This window comes from Zootoca vivipara, chromosome 16, assembly GCF_963506605.1.
Source record: "Zootoca vivipara chromosome 16, rZooViv1.1, whole genome shotgun sequence".
NCBI lineage: Eukaryota > Metazoa > Chordata > Lepidosauria > Squamata > Lacertidae > Zootoca > Zootoca vivipara.
Genome location: NC_083291.1, coordinates 16,643,085 through 16,658,829, shown reverse-complemented (window position 1 = coordinate 16,658,829; position 15,745 = coordinate 16,643,085). Strand labels below are relative to the sequence as shown.

At 43.6% G+C, this 15,745-nt stretch overlaps 1 protein-coding gene across 8 annotated transcripts in view; it reads left to right on the top strand.

The window, feature by feature from the left end:
* ZNF462 (zinc finger protein 462) overlaps positions 1-15,745 on the top strand; it is a 158,175-nt gene that overhangs the window by 19,993 nt on the left and 122,437 nt on the right. The gene's annotated exons all lie outside the window — the stretch shown is intronic.

The window sequence follows — 15,745 nt, the reverse complement described above, 5'->3', positions numbered from 1 at the left end:
AGGCTGAGTAATGTTTTGCTAAGAGTGGCCCACAGGCTCACCCAGACTAGAGTATCTGGTAAATGTGTGTCCAGTTGCTTGCTTGCATTAAGAGAGCTTTGAAATGGTGCCTCTCGGATCTGCAGAGCCAGCAGATCCGTTGCCACTGCTGTGACGCAGGAGATAATTCTGTTGGGCAAGCAGCAGCATGGGGGTGGATCTGCAGCACAGGATGTGTAATGTCAACATGAAGCATTGGAGCTGGCACTAAGAAGAAAAGCAGCCATTTCATGCCAGTGCAGGAAGTCTAAATAGATTTCGCTCTCTCTCTCTCCCACCGCCCCTCAACGCTCCACATCTTGTCCTTTATACTGCAGCCTCCCCATTCTGCAATAAAGCACCACCTTTGTGTGTTGTCATCTGAAAAGTTCAACCCAGCAGGATTTCTTGGCTTCAACCCCTTCCCTCCTCCCCACCCCCCCCCAAACCTGCCTTTTAATTTCTCCTGGAGCAATTGAAGGATATTCCAAAAGCATTGTATAATGAAGGCTGGGAAGGGGAGGGTTTCCACAGATCTGGAGAAAAGGAAGCATTCAGTCATGTGAAAAGTCCTAAGCTTCTGATGAAGCTCCATTGTCACAAGCAGATCCCTTTGTCTCCAGCGCAGAGGCTGTTTTGTTCAGTAGCCGCAATCATCTGAGAACATTTGTGCTGTAGCTGTTAAGTGGAGAAGGGTACAGAATACTGCAAATGATACAGGATAGACCATGCAATTATGTAATTGCTACGTAACAGTAGAACGCTATCCTGGTTGTCTCTTAAACAGGAAGGTCCTATAGATTAGGTGGCCTTTTTCTCCCTCCTATATAAAACCATGCCGTTTAATTAGCAGTGCCTCCAATAGGTTTTGTGTTGGCAATTAAGAGAAACCCTGGAAAAAAAACACCACGGCACATGTTAGAGGACCTCTCATAAAGGAAATTCTCATATGCTCATGGGGAGATATGCAAGGTCAGAATTGAGTGATCTGTATGGCTGCTGGTTTCTCTGTTAAGTGCATTTGAAAATTGGCTAATAATAATAATAATAATAATAATAATAATAATAATATACAGCTACATCTTGAAGGATTCCAGTGTTTTACTCAGTTATGAGTACATCCTTCTTGATTTTCTGTTGCCTATTCAGCAGGATTTGCAGCCTGCAAATAGATACCTTTCTTAGGTGTTCTTTTAATGGCGTGACTCGATTCAAATGAGGTCTCAGTTGTGAGGTGTAATCTGCATTTCCCAGAAGCACATGGGATAGGAAGGTACACATGAAACAAGAGCTGTGTAGCTGGAACCTTATCTCGCTAGCTTTTCACTAGCTTCTGCAAGAAGGTTGGTTTTTGGTTTTTTTATAAAGTGAGTTAGGACGTGTGTTTTTATCTAATCTACGCCTGACTGTTCAAGGTTTTACATTCAGTTACAGTGAGGTTGGTGGCTGGTCACCTCACACAAACTCTTCCTACGTTGGTGCCAATGACATTGCAAGAGTGGGTGCCTTCGCTTACATTCAGGTCCAGATTCTCACACTGAATGAAGCTGAACTTAGCTGTTGGGGATGGGTGCAACTCACTCATCTTGTGTTTCAGGCTTTCTCGTTAAAAGGTAGCTTCACTGCATAGTGAAGAGCTACCAGTCTCTCTCCGTTTTTCAGCCTGCATTCCTCTCCAGTTCTTTAGAAATGCTTTAAATAACTATTGATTTTTTTCCTTCTTCACCATGATAGGCTTCTAAATACACTGCTCATGTTTACCCTTCTCTGTGTGATTGGTTGTTTGGGAATTGCAGTCTGTAGGTGCAGATCACCAGGATCTTCTGTGCAGAGACCCACTGAAATGAGTAGCTCAAGGCCAGTTGGGTTGCTTCCATTCATCGATGCAGGGCTTGGCAAGATAAGTTAGTAGTAGAGGCCAACTTCTGATGGATGGCGCTCAAGTCTTGCCTTGCAGATATTCTGGAGAACTGCTGGAAACTGGCTGATACAGGTTGCTGGGGAACTGAAAGGATAATATTGAAAAACAGTCCACTTTAAGTGACTGTTGTCTCACCTTTCTATCCATGATTGCAAATATGCAAAGCAGAGTTTCTCTGACAAAGACATATTAAGTAACATTTTGATTTCCCGTTGATCATAGTGGTGGTAAATCTGGTTCCTGGCATGTCTGACAGTGTTAGAAACTTAGGTATATAAGCAAGGCGCCAAAACGGAATATCTAATTGCCATTTTTGGGTAAGATGGCTCTGAAGTCATACTTTTCAAATGATGAACTGACTGTGATTGATTCTCAGTTAAACATCTGGCTGGTTCACGTGACACCCTTGAGCTAGGTTAAGAGCTTTGGGAACTTAAAGAAGAAAAGTCACTTGATCCAGGGACAGTCCACATTATATATTGGCCTATTCCTACTACTTTTTCTTAATGTTGACTGCTCCTGCTCAGGCTGGACCGAAAAAGCATTCTAGAAATTTATTCCGATAGTGCAGTGTGTGTGTGTGTGTGTGTATGTGTATGTGTATGCATATATGGGATAGAATTCTACAGGACGTGGTATTGATTAATGTGTGAAAACAGTCCAGATCTAATGATCCCCAGACATGCCCCTCCAGATAGAGGAGATGTCAGGCGCCATCTTGATGCCCAGGCATCTTCACTTGGCCGCAAGTGGTCAATAGCCAGGTGCAAAATGTGCTTGGCTAATTTTGAACATTGACTAGGAATGAATCAAAGCTGGGTGTGGCGAGGTAGCTCCTGGGCAAGAACAAGGAACAATAGCAATTGAGTTTCCCCTTCGTCATAACAGATAGCAAGTTTTGATTTCAAAAAGTCTGACTGGGTTGTCTAGTAGTTTCCTCTGGGCTGAGCTTAGGTAGTGGTAATTTAGGCTGCCTAGCATACTCCAGGCTCCGGGATCAGAATCCTCTGCAGGCTCAACTACTGACATGTGCAGATCAAGTGTTGGGTTTTAGAGATAAAGAACATTGGTTCCAATGGCCACTTACTTGGCCATGAAATTCACTGGGTCATCATACACCCGTTCACTTTGTCTGCCTAATGCACCTTGCAGGGTCACTGGAGGACAGAATGTGTGTCCCGTGTGTGCATCACTTCATGGAGGGAAGACACATAAACAGTTGTGGCTCTACTGTGGATATGCTTCCCATGACTGCAACGAGCTAGTAAATTTAGATAATTATTAATGACTAAGGGTGGCTGGGGAAGATATCAATTAGCTAATAGGACATGTTGGCCAAAAGGAAGTAACAATCTTCACATAAGGGTCCAGTGTCCATTGTTTTGCAGTCATCATAAGACTTAAGATTAATATCCTCATACTGTACATACATTCCATTTTAGTCACATGCCTTGCAAGTCACTTTGGCTTTAGGGCAGCACAACAGCAGACATTATCACCGTGTTTCTCTCTCTCTGCACTTGCAGAAGCTTCTGTACCTTGAGCTATTTATGGGTGCATCATGCCAGTAGGAACAAATGTAGTAAAACGTCATGCTTTCCCGTTTTTCCCCAGGAAGATAACTTCTTTGGGTCTTTTCCTCCTTCCTCTTGCTGAGGACTAATATACCCACAGTCCCTAAGCAAAGTGATACTACTAATGGGTCCCTTATGACTTTCAACACTATTCTGTATTAACTTCCCTTATGTAGAAGATGAATGGCCATTTCTTTTTCAAGAGCTAATGAACAGCATAAAGAGGTAGGTAAGCTCAGAAATATTTTGTAAGGTCACCAGCCCCCCTGTTTCAACCCAAAACATGAAGCAACAGAGGGAGAACGATATATAATTAAACTACATAGCATAATAAAAACAAATATCAGCATAGTTATTAGGGTATTCAAAATGAGTCACAAGTGTTTAGATGCAGCACAAATGGGACCAGAAGACCATATTTTTGCTGTTGCTTGGATATTGACCGTCTGATTGTTCAATTCTTACCTTTCTTGGCTCATACTGGTTGAATCTAGGAGATGTGTTACTGGGAGAGAGAGTGGCCCAAACCATCTTGAGGAATGTCAGGCTGCTCCTAAAAAGTCTTCGTTGGACTTGAGAATTGTCTCGGGCACCAGCCATTTGTAAACATTCCCTTTTTGAACACGGTACTTGAGTGGGTGGTTGCAGATCAGCTCCAGACACTTTTGGTTTACGTGGATGATATGAACTGGGTTTAGTGCTGAAACCATGATCGAAAAGAAGACAAGGGGGATGTGACCCTAATGATCACCTTGGACCTTTCAGCAGCTTTTGATAACCTTTGGACCACATGTCTCAGGTGGGAATCAGCTGTGGTTTCATTTCCTGGCAGACTGAATGCTGAAGATGGGTCACGGGGACTTCTGCTACCGCCGGGCCCCATGCCGTTGGAGCTGTTGTGTGCCACAGAATCCTGTTCTGGTCCCAAATGTTAACTTAACATCTACATGAAACCACTGGCGACGTTTGGGCGAGCCATTTGGAGTGTGGCGCCATTGATAGTGCTGATGACACCCAACTTGTTCTCTTAATTTTAACTGATATGGACGTTGCAATGGTGGTGGTAGTGAATGGGCAAGTGGAGTCAAAATTGGGTTGGATGAGAGCTAATAAACTGAAGCTCAGATATGAAAAGATGGAGCTGCTGTGAATGGTTGGTTTATCTGACCAAGGAGGTATTAGCCAACCGGTTGATAAAGTCACACTGACCATCCAGGGTCATGGTAACAGTTTTCCCTGCTGGGTGAGGTGAAGTGGATGGTAACAAGGGAAAAGGGCTTTTCTTGGGGTGTGTGTGCCATGTTTGTGAAATTCCCTCCCCAGAGATTGCTGCACCGCAAGATTGTTTTTCTGGGGGTGGGTGGGTGAGGGGGTCATCAAGTTAAGCCATTTGTGTTTTCCCAGGCATTTGGTGGTTTTTAATACTCTTTACTATATTTTACTAGTCCTGCTTGTTCGTTATTATTAGGTGTGTCCCACCATGACATTTTACCAGTTGTGTTTGTTTGCGTTTTACTGCTTGTGTTTTTTGGTATATACATTTATATCACACCAAAGAATAGCACAAATTTTCTAAATCTATATCAATTCATTCATGCTATAAAATAGGCAAAGATTATTATCCCCAGGGCTCCCCCCCCCAGCTGCAATTCACTGGAACTCATTTCCGGTACCACTCAGCTGGGTGCCATTGACATCATAAGAGAATGAGGGAGGTGTTCATGGAGAGCTCTTTTTTTTAAAATAGAAAAATAGCAATGATTATTCCCACGAGGGAGCTGTGGCTTGCTGAATCCCACCTAGTGAATTGGTACACAGGTCACACTCTTGAGTCATAAAAACCTAAACTTGCTTAGCTTCAGCAATAGATTTTCGCTCTCGGCCTTTACACTCTTCTCTTCATCAAGTCCAGCTCTCTTTCAGCCTTTCATATTTGATTCATATTAGACGTTGTTGGGATGTGCTTTGCCCATTGGTCTGGGCAGGGGTTCAATAACTTCTGTGCTTGTGCTTAATAATTATTTAGTAGGAGAGAAATGTAGTGCCTGAGAGACATTTCAGTTCTGACTCAGGGCATCATTATTTTATTTTATTTTATTTTTAAAGCAAGGAGGTGTTTTTCAAGCAAAGAAAACCAACTATGCCCAAATGTAGAGGTTGGGTTTAGCTTACCATTTCTGGTAGAACAAACTCTCCACCCTTGTGTCTTAATCCATGGGCCTGCACTGGAGGCCTGCCGCTCTGCATAAATTTCAAGACTTAGAATTCATGGTATTGGTATTGGTATTGGTGCAGTGTCCAACATTTGGCTCTAGCTTAGAGATTATTAGAAAAGCTGGAAAAGAATACCCCACGTCTCTGCAAAGGTAGCAAACAATCACAGCGAAACACAGATACAAACATTCTGTAAAGGTAAAGGGACCCCTGACCATTAGGTCCAATCGTGACCGACTCTGGGGTTGCGGTGCTCATCTCGCGTTATTGGCCGAGGGAGCCGGCGTACAGCTTCCAGGTCATGTGGCCAGCATGACAAAGCCGCTTCTGGTGAACCAGAGCAGCACATGGAAACACCGTTTACCTTCCCGCTGTAGCAGTACCTATTTATCTACTTGCACTTTGACGTGCTTTCGAACTGCTAGGTTGGCAGGAGCTGGGACTGAGCAACGGGAGCTCATCCCGTCGCGGGAATTTGAACCGCCGACCTTCTGATCGGCAAGCCCTAGGCTCTGTGGTTTAACCCACAGCGCCACCCCCGTCTGTAGCTGCTCCTGTTATGAATATACATCTTTTAAGACATAACGGTAATGGTGCGATGGTTAAGACTGTCACATTTGGATCAGGAAGATGCAAAGCATATCTGTAAATGCAAATGAATGATATATAATCCTTTGCTCTACTGTACAAATGTATAATTGATACATCCAGTGTTAGAAACTCAGATATATTTGGCACCTTAAACCTGGGGTGCGGTCGCCACAATGGAATGTCTACGCACCGTTCACCCCAACCCATGGGATTTATTATTATTATTATTATTATTATTATTATTATTATTATTATTATTTCCATCCCGCTTTATATTTTAAAGAACAAATCTCAAAAGCGGTTTGCAACACATTTAAGAAATCAAAGAAAACAATCCAGAATAAAAGCTAATTCAAGCTTCAAGGAAAATATTTCAGATCCTTCTCTAAGTGACATTTCGCTTTGCCCGGTTGCCAGCCTGGAATCCAAAGGTGGTCGCAATTGGACCCATGTCAGTCACAAAACGCACCTGGCTAATTTTGAACACTGGATTCATCTATTTCCTCCCATTCCACTGTGAAAGTAGAAGTGTTGCAGGTTTGCAAGGCAAAATATGTGTGTGTTTGTTTGTTTGTTTGTTTGTTATAACCAAGCAGGTACACAGTTTTAAAGCCCAGATCAGCCTTCTACCATGTTCAAGAGATCACTGTATTCATTAACATCGGTACTAAGCCTGAAATAGAAAATATAAATGCCCTAAGGAAGAACCCTGTTGCAGGAGCAGACCAAAGGCCTTTCTGTTCTCCAAAGTGGCCAGCCAAGATACTTAAGAGAAGCCTGAAAGAAGAATGGCCCTCCCTGGATGTTATATTGTTATGATTGATATTTTATTGAAAGAATTTCAGTTATAGGAAATCAAGTGGGAAAAGAGAGATGGAAAAAAGTGCAAATAAGAAATAATAATGTTGGATGTTGCTCCTTAAACGTTGTTCTCCAGTGACTGGTATTCAGAGGCCACGCCAACTCTGAACTTTTTAGACAAATGTTTTTCCACTCTTTAAAAAAATATTTAATTCTTCTGACAGTTTAAAATTAAATTTTGGAATCTGGTGGGGGTTAAGTTTGGTTTCAGAATGAGCAATGAAGTCTTGAGATGTAGTCTTTGTGGTAAAACAGGAGTAAGGAAAAAAACAACAACCTCTAATTATAAGACAGTTTACCAGTGATCCCTGGAATGCAAGGGGAAGGAAAAGGGATCATTCCAAAGACCCAGGTCCGATACAAATGCTTGTAGAGCTCTTGATGGCAACTTTCCCCACTCTAGACCCTCAATTTAGGAACCTATCAAAGATGAAGATAATTATTGGAGGTTGGGTCCCGTCCCCCACTTTTGAGAAGTGATCATGGAAACCAACAAGCTTCATCCCACAAATGATGTCTAAAAAAATAACAAAAAAAGAATCGGCTGAATATTTTAAAGATGACATTGGGAAAAACATGTTTGCCATCTCCCCATGGAATCATGGGGATGAGATTGATGAATTGGCCGTTCTTTTGGATTGCTCTGACATTGGGGGGGGGAGTCTTGTCTCTCCTATCTTCTGACCTTGCTGTTTTAAGCTGGCATGTTTTGTAAGCCTTGTAACTTCAGATGAACCCAAGCAGCATTAAAGAAAATCCATGGAAGCCATGAACTTCAGCCATGATGAGGGATGCATTCTAAAGAGCTTGTCTGTGAAGCAACTTTTCGAAGGGCATCATCTGTAGAGCAGCAACCCGTTTCATTTGGTTAATGGTTGACCTATTTCTGCTGTTAGGTTTCCTGGAATGCACTCTAATATAAGGGTATGCTCTAAACACGATGGAGATAGCAACAAGGAAAGTCAAATCTGTCATAGATCTGAAGTCATCGTTGCTGGAATATTTTGAAAGACACTCTGTGGGTTTTTTTTTAATGATAAGAACTTTATACACCAGGGTTACTTTATTTGGAAGAACACTCTTAAGTCCATATACAGGCGTTTATGGTTCCTTTCCATCCAACTGCAGGCAACAAAATGTTTTATACCAGTGTTTCTCTGGGTGATAGCTTTTATCCCCCAAGGCAGAAATTCTTTTTGGACTCCGCAGTTAGAATAGGTGATCGAATAGCAAGTTAGAATCCTGTCCACACAGTCAAATAAGCAACTACTGGTACACCCACCCACCCACCCACCGTGCTTTTTTCCTGGGGGGATGCAGGGGTACGCATACCCCTAAACATTTTGTGAACCTTTGTACTTTTGTCCATTTACTGTACCCCCCCATTTGAACTATAAAATGGTGGTTTTCTTGAGTCAAAATGAGAGTACCCCAAAAAACATATATATTTTTTAGAAATGTCTCAAATGACTAATACAAGTGTATGTGGGGGTGTAAATCAACTTTTAAAACAGTAGATAAAAACATTTTATTATTCAAATCAAGCTGCATTAAAAACCAGTGAGGAGAACAACAACAATAACAAACAACAAACAACATTTTCTTGTCGCCCTAAAAACTATCAGGGCAAATTGAAAAATGGAAGGCGTTTCCAGAGGTGAGATGCTGTGGCTGAGAAGGCTGTACCTTACTCAGGAGCAATCTCATAAGAGATCTTGATAGTTAGACAGGCCTATATGGGAGGAGCCGGCAACCCAGCTCATTTACGATTTTGTGGGTCCAAAGCAGCACCTAGAATTGTGCCCAGAAACAAATTGGCAGGTTGGCAAGCTGTGTTATTCTCGGGTACCAATCAGCAGCCTTACTGCTGCATTTTGAGCCAACCGGAGTTTCCAGACAAGGCTTCCAAGACGGATCCATGTACAGCACGTTGCGCTGATCTAATTTGGCTTTTAATTAAGGTGTGCATGGCGGTGGCCAGGTCTTCCCTTTGTATGTGTGAGCTCTCACGTTATACAAATAGCCTTTCCTTCGGAACTTTTCAAGTCACACCCACCCACCCCACCCTCAGTGCTAACATCCTCATTCTCTTGGGGAATGTGTCTTCCACAGATCCTTCAGCCTGTACCAAATCTAGTAACTTTGATTTATAGGAGATTAATCCTGGCCGCCATGAGGTTACACATGAGTGAGAGCAATTGCTTTCATATGAAGTATCCATTATGCTGAGAGGAGGTGGAGAACATCATAATCTTCCCTGAGCACTCTGACTGGGGGATGATAGCTTGACCCGTGTGCCCTCAATTAGAGGAGTTGTATCTCTGTGAGTGCACAGGGCAGGGTACTCTTGGTGCTGGCACCGCTGTTATGGATCAACCTCTCAAGGGAAGCTCTGTACTCTCCTTTATTATTGTCAGTCTTGCTGGAGAGAAAATAGGGTTCTTTTTATTGTTATCCGTGGAGGCTGTTTTTGAAATTATTATAAGATATTTTACTCGCAACCTTTCTGCTTTCAGCTTTTGAAGGTGAATGGGCGTCCGTGTTGTGGGATCTGCTTCTGTTTTCCGCTATGACCCTGAGATCTGCTAGTCGGAAAGGGGTGCAGAATAGTGTCTCGAGTGAGGTGGCAGAGGGACACGCTTATAGAATTTAAGGAACCCTGAGGACATTTTCTGTGTAGGAATTTATTTTCACATACCCTCCAATATTTATCAGATTAAAATAGAGACATCCTATATTATTATTATTATTATTATTATTATTATTATTATCATTATCATTATCATCATCATCATCATCATCATCATCATCATCTATCATCTATCATCTATCATCTATCATCTATCATCTATCATATCATATCTATCTATCTATCATCTATCTGACTGGGTTGCCTCAGCCATTCTGGGCGACTTCCAACATATATAAAGGTAAAGGGACCCCTGACCATTAGGTCCAGTCGCGGATGACTCTGGGGTTGCGGCGCTCATCTCGCTTTATTGGCTGAGGGAGCCGGCATACAGCTTCCAGGTCATGTGGCCAGCATGACAAAGCTACTTCTGGTGAACCAGAGCAGCGCACGGAAACACCATTTACCTTCCCGCCGGACTTGCACTTTGACGTGCTTTCGAACTGCTAGGTTGGCAGGAGCTGGGACCGAGCAACGGGAGCTCACCCCGTCGCAGGGATTCGAACCACCGACCTTCTGATCAGCAAGCCCTAGGCTCTGTGGTTTAACCCACAGAGCCACCCGCGTCCCATTCCAACATAAATGGAAACATAATAAAACATCACACATTTTTAAAACCTTCCCTATACAGGGCTGCCTTCAAATGTCTTAAAGCATGGGTGTCAAACACAAGGCCCGGGGGCCAAATCCGGCCCGCCAGACCTCGTCATGTGGCCCACCGAGTGCCCCAGCCAGCGCGACCCAGCAGCGGGACCTTGCTGCTGAAGCGCCGCACCGACAAAGCGCCGACAAACAGCTGGGGCTGGGGGAGTAGAAAGGCGGCCGGAGCAGCGCCGCACGGAGAGTCCCGAGCCTCTGCGACGCAGCAGTGCTCTGTAGCACTTTGAATCCTCCTCCTCCTGCCACAGCTCAGTGCCTGGAAACGGCTGCTGCTGCTGAAGCACAGACAAAGCACCCAGCAGCGCCGCGTGGAGGAGGAGGAGGATTCAAAGTGCTACAGAGCACTGCTGCGTCCCAGAGGCTCGGGACTCTCCACACGGCGCTGCCGGACACCGACCCGGCAAGCCGCCGCCGCCTCCTCTTCCTCCTCTTGCCTCACCTCCTCCTCCTCCTGCCGCGGCTCAGCCTCACGAACGTGCAACTCTGAGGCTTTACGCACTTCTCCTAAAACGGACACCTGCTGCCTCACGCTGCACGGGAAATGCTTTTTGCCCCTGAGTCCCTTCGCGCTCTTTTCTGGCGCTGAATCAAGGCGGCGACCCCCCCCCTTCCCTTTCTTTCTTCCTCTCTCTCGTTCTTATTCTTTCTTTCCCTCTCCTTCCTTCCTTCTTTATCTCTGTCTTCTCTCCGTCTTTCTTTTTCTTTCCTTCTTTATTCCTTCTTTCCTACTCTTCTTTCTCTCACCTCTTTCCTTCCTCTCTCCCTCCTGCTCCCTCTTTTCTTTCTTTCTTCCTTACTTCCTTCCTTTCTTCCTTCTGTCCTTCTCATCTTTCTTCCTCTCCCTCATTCTTATTCTTTCTTTCCCTCTACTTCCTTCCTTCTTTCTCCCTTTCCGTCTTCTCTCCCTCTTTCTTTTTCTTTCCTTCTTTATTCCCTTCCTTATTTCCTACTCTTCTTTCTCTCCCCTCTTTCCTTCCTTCCTCTCTCCCTCCCACTCTCTCTTTTCTTCCTTCCTTCCTTCCTCCCTTCCTTCCTTCCTCCCTCCCTCCCCTCCCCTCCCTCTCCCTCTCCTCAGAAACATAGGATGCTGCTTTATACTTCTGGACCTTAAACCCTGGAACCAGGAGAGCAGCTCCAGTGAGTCAACCTCAGCCAGTCCCTTTGCTGAAGGGTGGTGGCTCACTGGCAGAACATCTGTCCTGCATGCAGAAGGACCCCAGCATCTCCAGGTACTAGTAGCTCTGCAAAGGTCCTGCATGAAACCCTAGCGAGCCTCCACCACCCAGTGCAGTTACCAAAAATCAATTTTCAATAAATTGTACAATAATTGTATATTTGAATATCTACTTGCCATTATTCTGACTATGTTTCTGCTTTCAGAGCTAGTTATTACTTACATTATTACAAAAACCAGTAATAATTGAATGCAGTGACAATAATTTATGATAATAAAGAGTGGACACATAGTCCTACAGATACAACCGGCCCTTTGAGGGTGACCAAACTGCTGATGCGGCCCCCGATGAATTTGAGTTTGACACCCCTGTCTTAAAGGTTGTATACTGTACATACTTGGCTTGGGGGTCACGTAACTCTACACCCTCCAACATTTCTCCAATGAAAATAGGGATGTCATAAGGAAAAGGGGGACATTCCGGGATCAAAACAGAAACAGGGACGGCTTCTGTAAATCCAGGACTGTCTCTGGAAAACATGGACACTTGAAGGATCCGATTTCAGCAAATTATGAGTTCTCAGACTCTCATCCCACCCCCAACAAGAACCGCTGAAGCATAGATACATAATGTTAACATTTAAGCAATATTTTTGGTACATGTTTCAAAAAAACAAGCTCAAGAGCAACTCCCTGTGCAAATTGTATGAGATACTGGGAAACTTTTATGAAATTCTATTTATTTAATCATTTCTTCAACACAAACAACAACCACAAAAAATACATACAACAAAAAGCACCACAACAACACACTTTGACATTTCAGATTTAAGCATGCTGATAGATACCTATGACCCCACCCCTTTAACAATATTTTCCCACCTCTCTCTCCTTCCCCTACTTCCCACCACTATCCGCCTTATCACTTAAATATTCATTCCAGATTTCTTCATATTTATCCATTCTTAAGGGACCCAGGTGGCGCTGTGGTTAAACCACTGAGCCTAGGGCTTGCTGATCAGAAGGTCGGCGGTTCGAATCCCTGTGACGGGGTGAGCTCCCGTTGCTCGGTCCCAGCTCCTGCCAACCTAGCAGTTCGAAAGCACGTCAAAATGCAAGTAGATAAATGGGAACCGCTACAGCGGGAAGGTAAACGGTGTTTCCATGTGCTGCTCTGGTTTGCCAGAAGCGGCTTTGTCATGCTGGCCACATGACCTGGAAGCTATACGCAGGCTCCCTCGGCCAAGAATGCGAGATGAGCGTGCAGCCCCAGAGTCGGTCACGACTGGACCTAATGGTCAGGGGTCCCTTTACCTTTATTTTGCGTTGACATGCAATTCGTTCTTATGTAGCTAATTGTCTATATTATCAATCCATGTGTTCAATGGAATCTTTTTGCAGCTCTTCCAATTAATCAAAACAGGGGTTTTTTTTGCTTATAATATGGCACGGTACAAACATTTTTTTTGACCCCTTGAAATCTCCCACATTTCCGGAATATAATTTAGAATTATATTCAGTTCCCCTAGATAACAATTTCTTTTTATTATTCTTGCTATAAATATCCTCACCTTGCACCAGAATGATCTTTTCATTGGGCAGTTAATCAACATATGTACTAAATTCACATTTTTACACCCACACCTCCAGCACTTATCTACACTTGTTATTTTCTTCTGGCATAAATTTGCTGGAGTCCACTGGACTCTGAATATTATTTTCTGTTGAATAAGTATTAGTCTTAGATCCATAGAAACTATTTCTATACTTGACTTGATTTTATACTTGACTCCCATATATCATTTGTTGAGATACTGGAAAACTTGAGCTATGGGTTGATAGAGCATCAATCACCTTGTCCATGTCTTTGCACTGTACAGTGGTACCTCTACTTACGAATAACTCTACTTACGAATGTTTCTACTTACGAATGGAGCTCCATCCGCCATCTTGGATGCAGTTTCTAGTTACGAATTTTTAGATAGGGTTGCTTCTACTTACGAATTTTTTCTCCCAATGCATTCCTATGGAAATTCGACTTACAATTTTTTTTCGACTTACGAATGTGCGTTTGGAACACATTAAATTCGTAAGTAGAGGTACCACTGTAATGGCCATTTGTCACTAGGGTTGCCAGACTCAATAGAGGACAGGACTTCTGTGCCTTTAATTGCCCCGTCCTCTTTTGAGTCTGGAAACCTTGCTTGGAAATTAAAGAAAGGGTCTGCTGGTTTCTCTTTAAGGTTCCAGACTCAAAAGAGAGGAGGGCAATTAAAGGCACAGAAGTCCTGTCCTCTATTGAGTCTGGCAACCCTATTTGGGACTAGAATTGGGGGGGGGGTTGTGGATTTTATTTTATTTTTTAAAAGGGATCATTGAAGAAGACCTATGTTCATCACATTGTACCTCCAAAGTATGAAGTAAAAATGCTTACAGGAATATTATTTAAGAATGCCTCGGAGGTGTGGGTTTCTGGTTTGAATTTCTGCAGGCCTTCAGGGTTCCTGCTTTGTGCTTCTAGAAAAGAGATCTCCACTTTATTTTTTGTTTTTTCCATACATGCCCATACGGACAGCTGCTCGGTTTCAGAAAAGCAAATTGGAAGACTTTCCCCAAAGAGGAAAGGGCATGCGAACAAAGTTCAGTAGTACTAACACACTGTAAAGTGCAATATCTGGCTCCTGTCCCAAATGATTTGGCTTTTAGAGACAGGGGAGAGGAAGGGGGGGGGTCCCCGGGAAATGCTTTGTTTGAAACGAAGAGGAGAAGCATGCAATAAGGCATAATAGCTGACCCTTTTGTGTGCTGTCTTGGCCAGATGGTATGTTTGCTGCCTTCAGCAGGAGAAAAAAAAAGTTTGAATATACTATATAGGAAGTCAAGCTTCAGATACTTAATAGCTCCATTTGCCTGGACAGAATTTAAGCTTTTCTGACTTGTTGGCTGCTTCTTGTGTGTGCAAGAGCGAGAACAACTTGTCCTGTTCTGAGAAGCCATTGCATCGCCCTAACCACTGTTGATGTATTTTCCTTCAAAGTGTCAGACAGCAAGGGTTTTTTTCCCCTACAAGGAAGAATTTGCATCTTTCCAAGCTGAGTAGAGCCTGTCAACCATAAATGGAGACCCCAAAGAAGCTCAAGAAACCAGGAAATTCTCTGTGTGTGTGTCTTGTCAATCATTGGACAGACCATAAAACGCATTTGTAGGATCTGCATTCATTTGATGGGTCATGAGTGGCAGCTGTCAGTTCTGCGCCTGGTGGCGAGGAACTTCCCCTCTGATATCTAGCCTGTGATATTATCATGGGTAGGCAAAGTGAGGCCCGGGGGCCGGATCCAGCCCCAATCGCCTTCTAAATCCGGCCCGCGGACGTTCCAGGAATCAGCATGTTGTCTTTCATTTAATGTGTCCTTTTATTAAAATGCATCTCTGGGTTATTTGTGGGGCCTGCCTGGTGTTTTTACATACAGTGGTACCTCGGTTTATGAACACAATTGGTTCCGGAAGTCTGTTCATAAACTGAAGCGTTCATAAACTGAAGCGAACTTTCCCATTGAAAGTAATGGAAAGTGAATTAATCCGTTCCAGACGGTCCGTGGAGTAAGCGTTCATAAACTGAAGCAAACTTTCCCATTGAAAGTAATGGAAAGTGGATTAATCCGTTCCAGACGGGTCCGCGGAGTACTTAAACTGAAGCGTTCATAAACTGAAGTATGGGTGTAATTGCTTCCGGAAGTCTGTTCATAAACTGAAGCGTTCATAAACTGAAGCAAACTTTCCCATTGAAAGTAATGGAAAGTGAATTAATCCGTTCCAGATGGGCCCGCGGCGTTCATAAACCGAAAATTCATAAACCGAGGTGTTCATAAACCGAGGTTCCACTGTAGTAGAATGTGTGCTTTTATTTAAAATGCATTTCTGGGTTATTTGTGGGGCATAGGAATTCGTTCACACACACACACACACACACCAAATATAGTCCGGCCCCTCACAAGGTCTGAGGGACGCTGGACCGGCCCCTTGCTGAAAAAGTTTGCTGACTC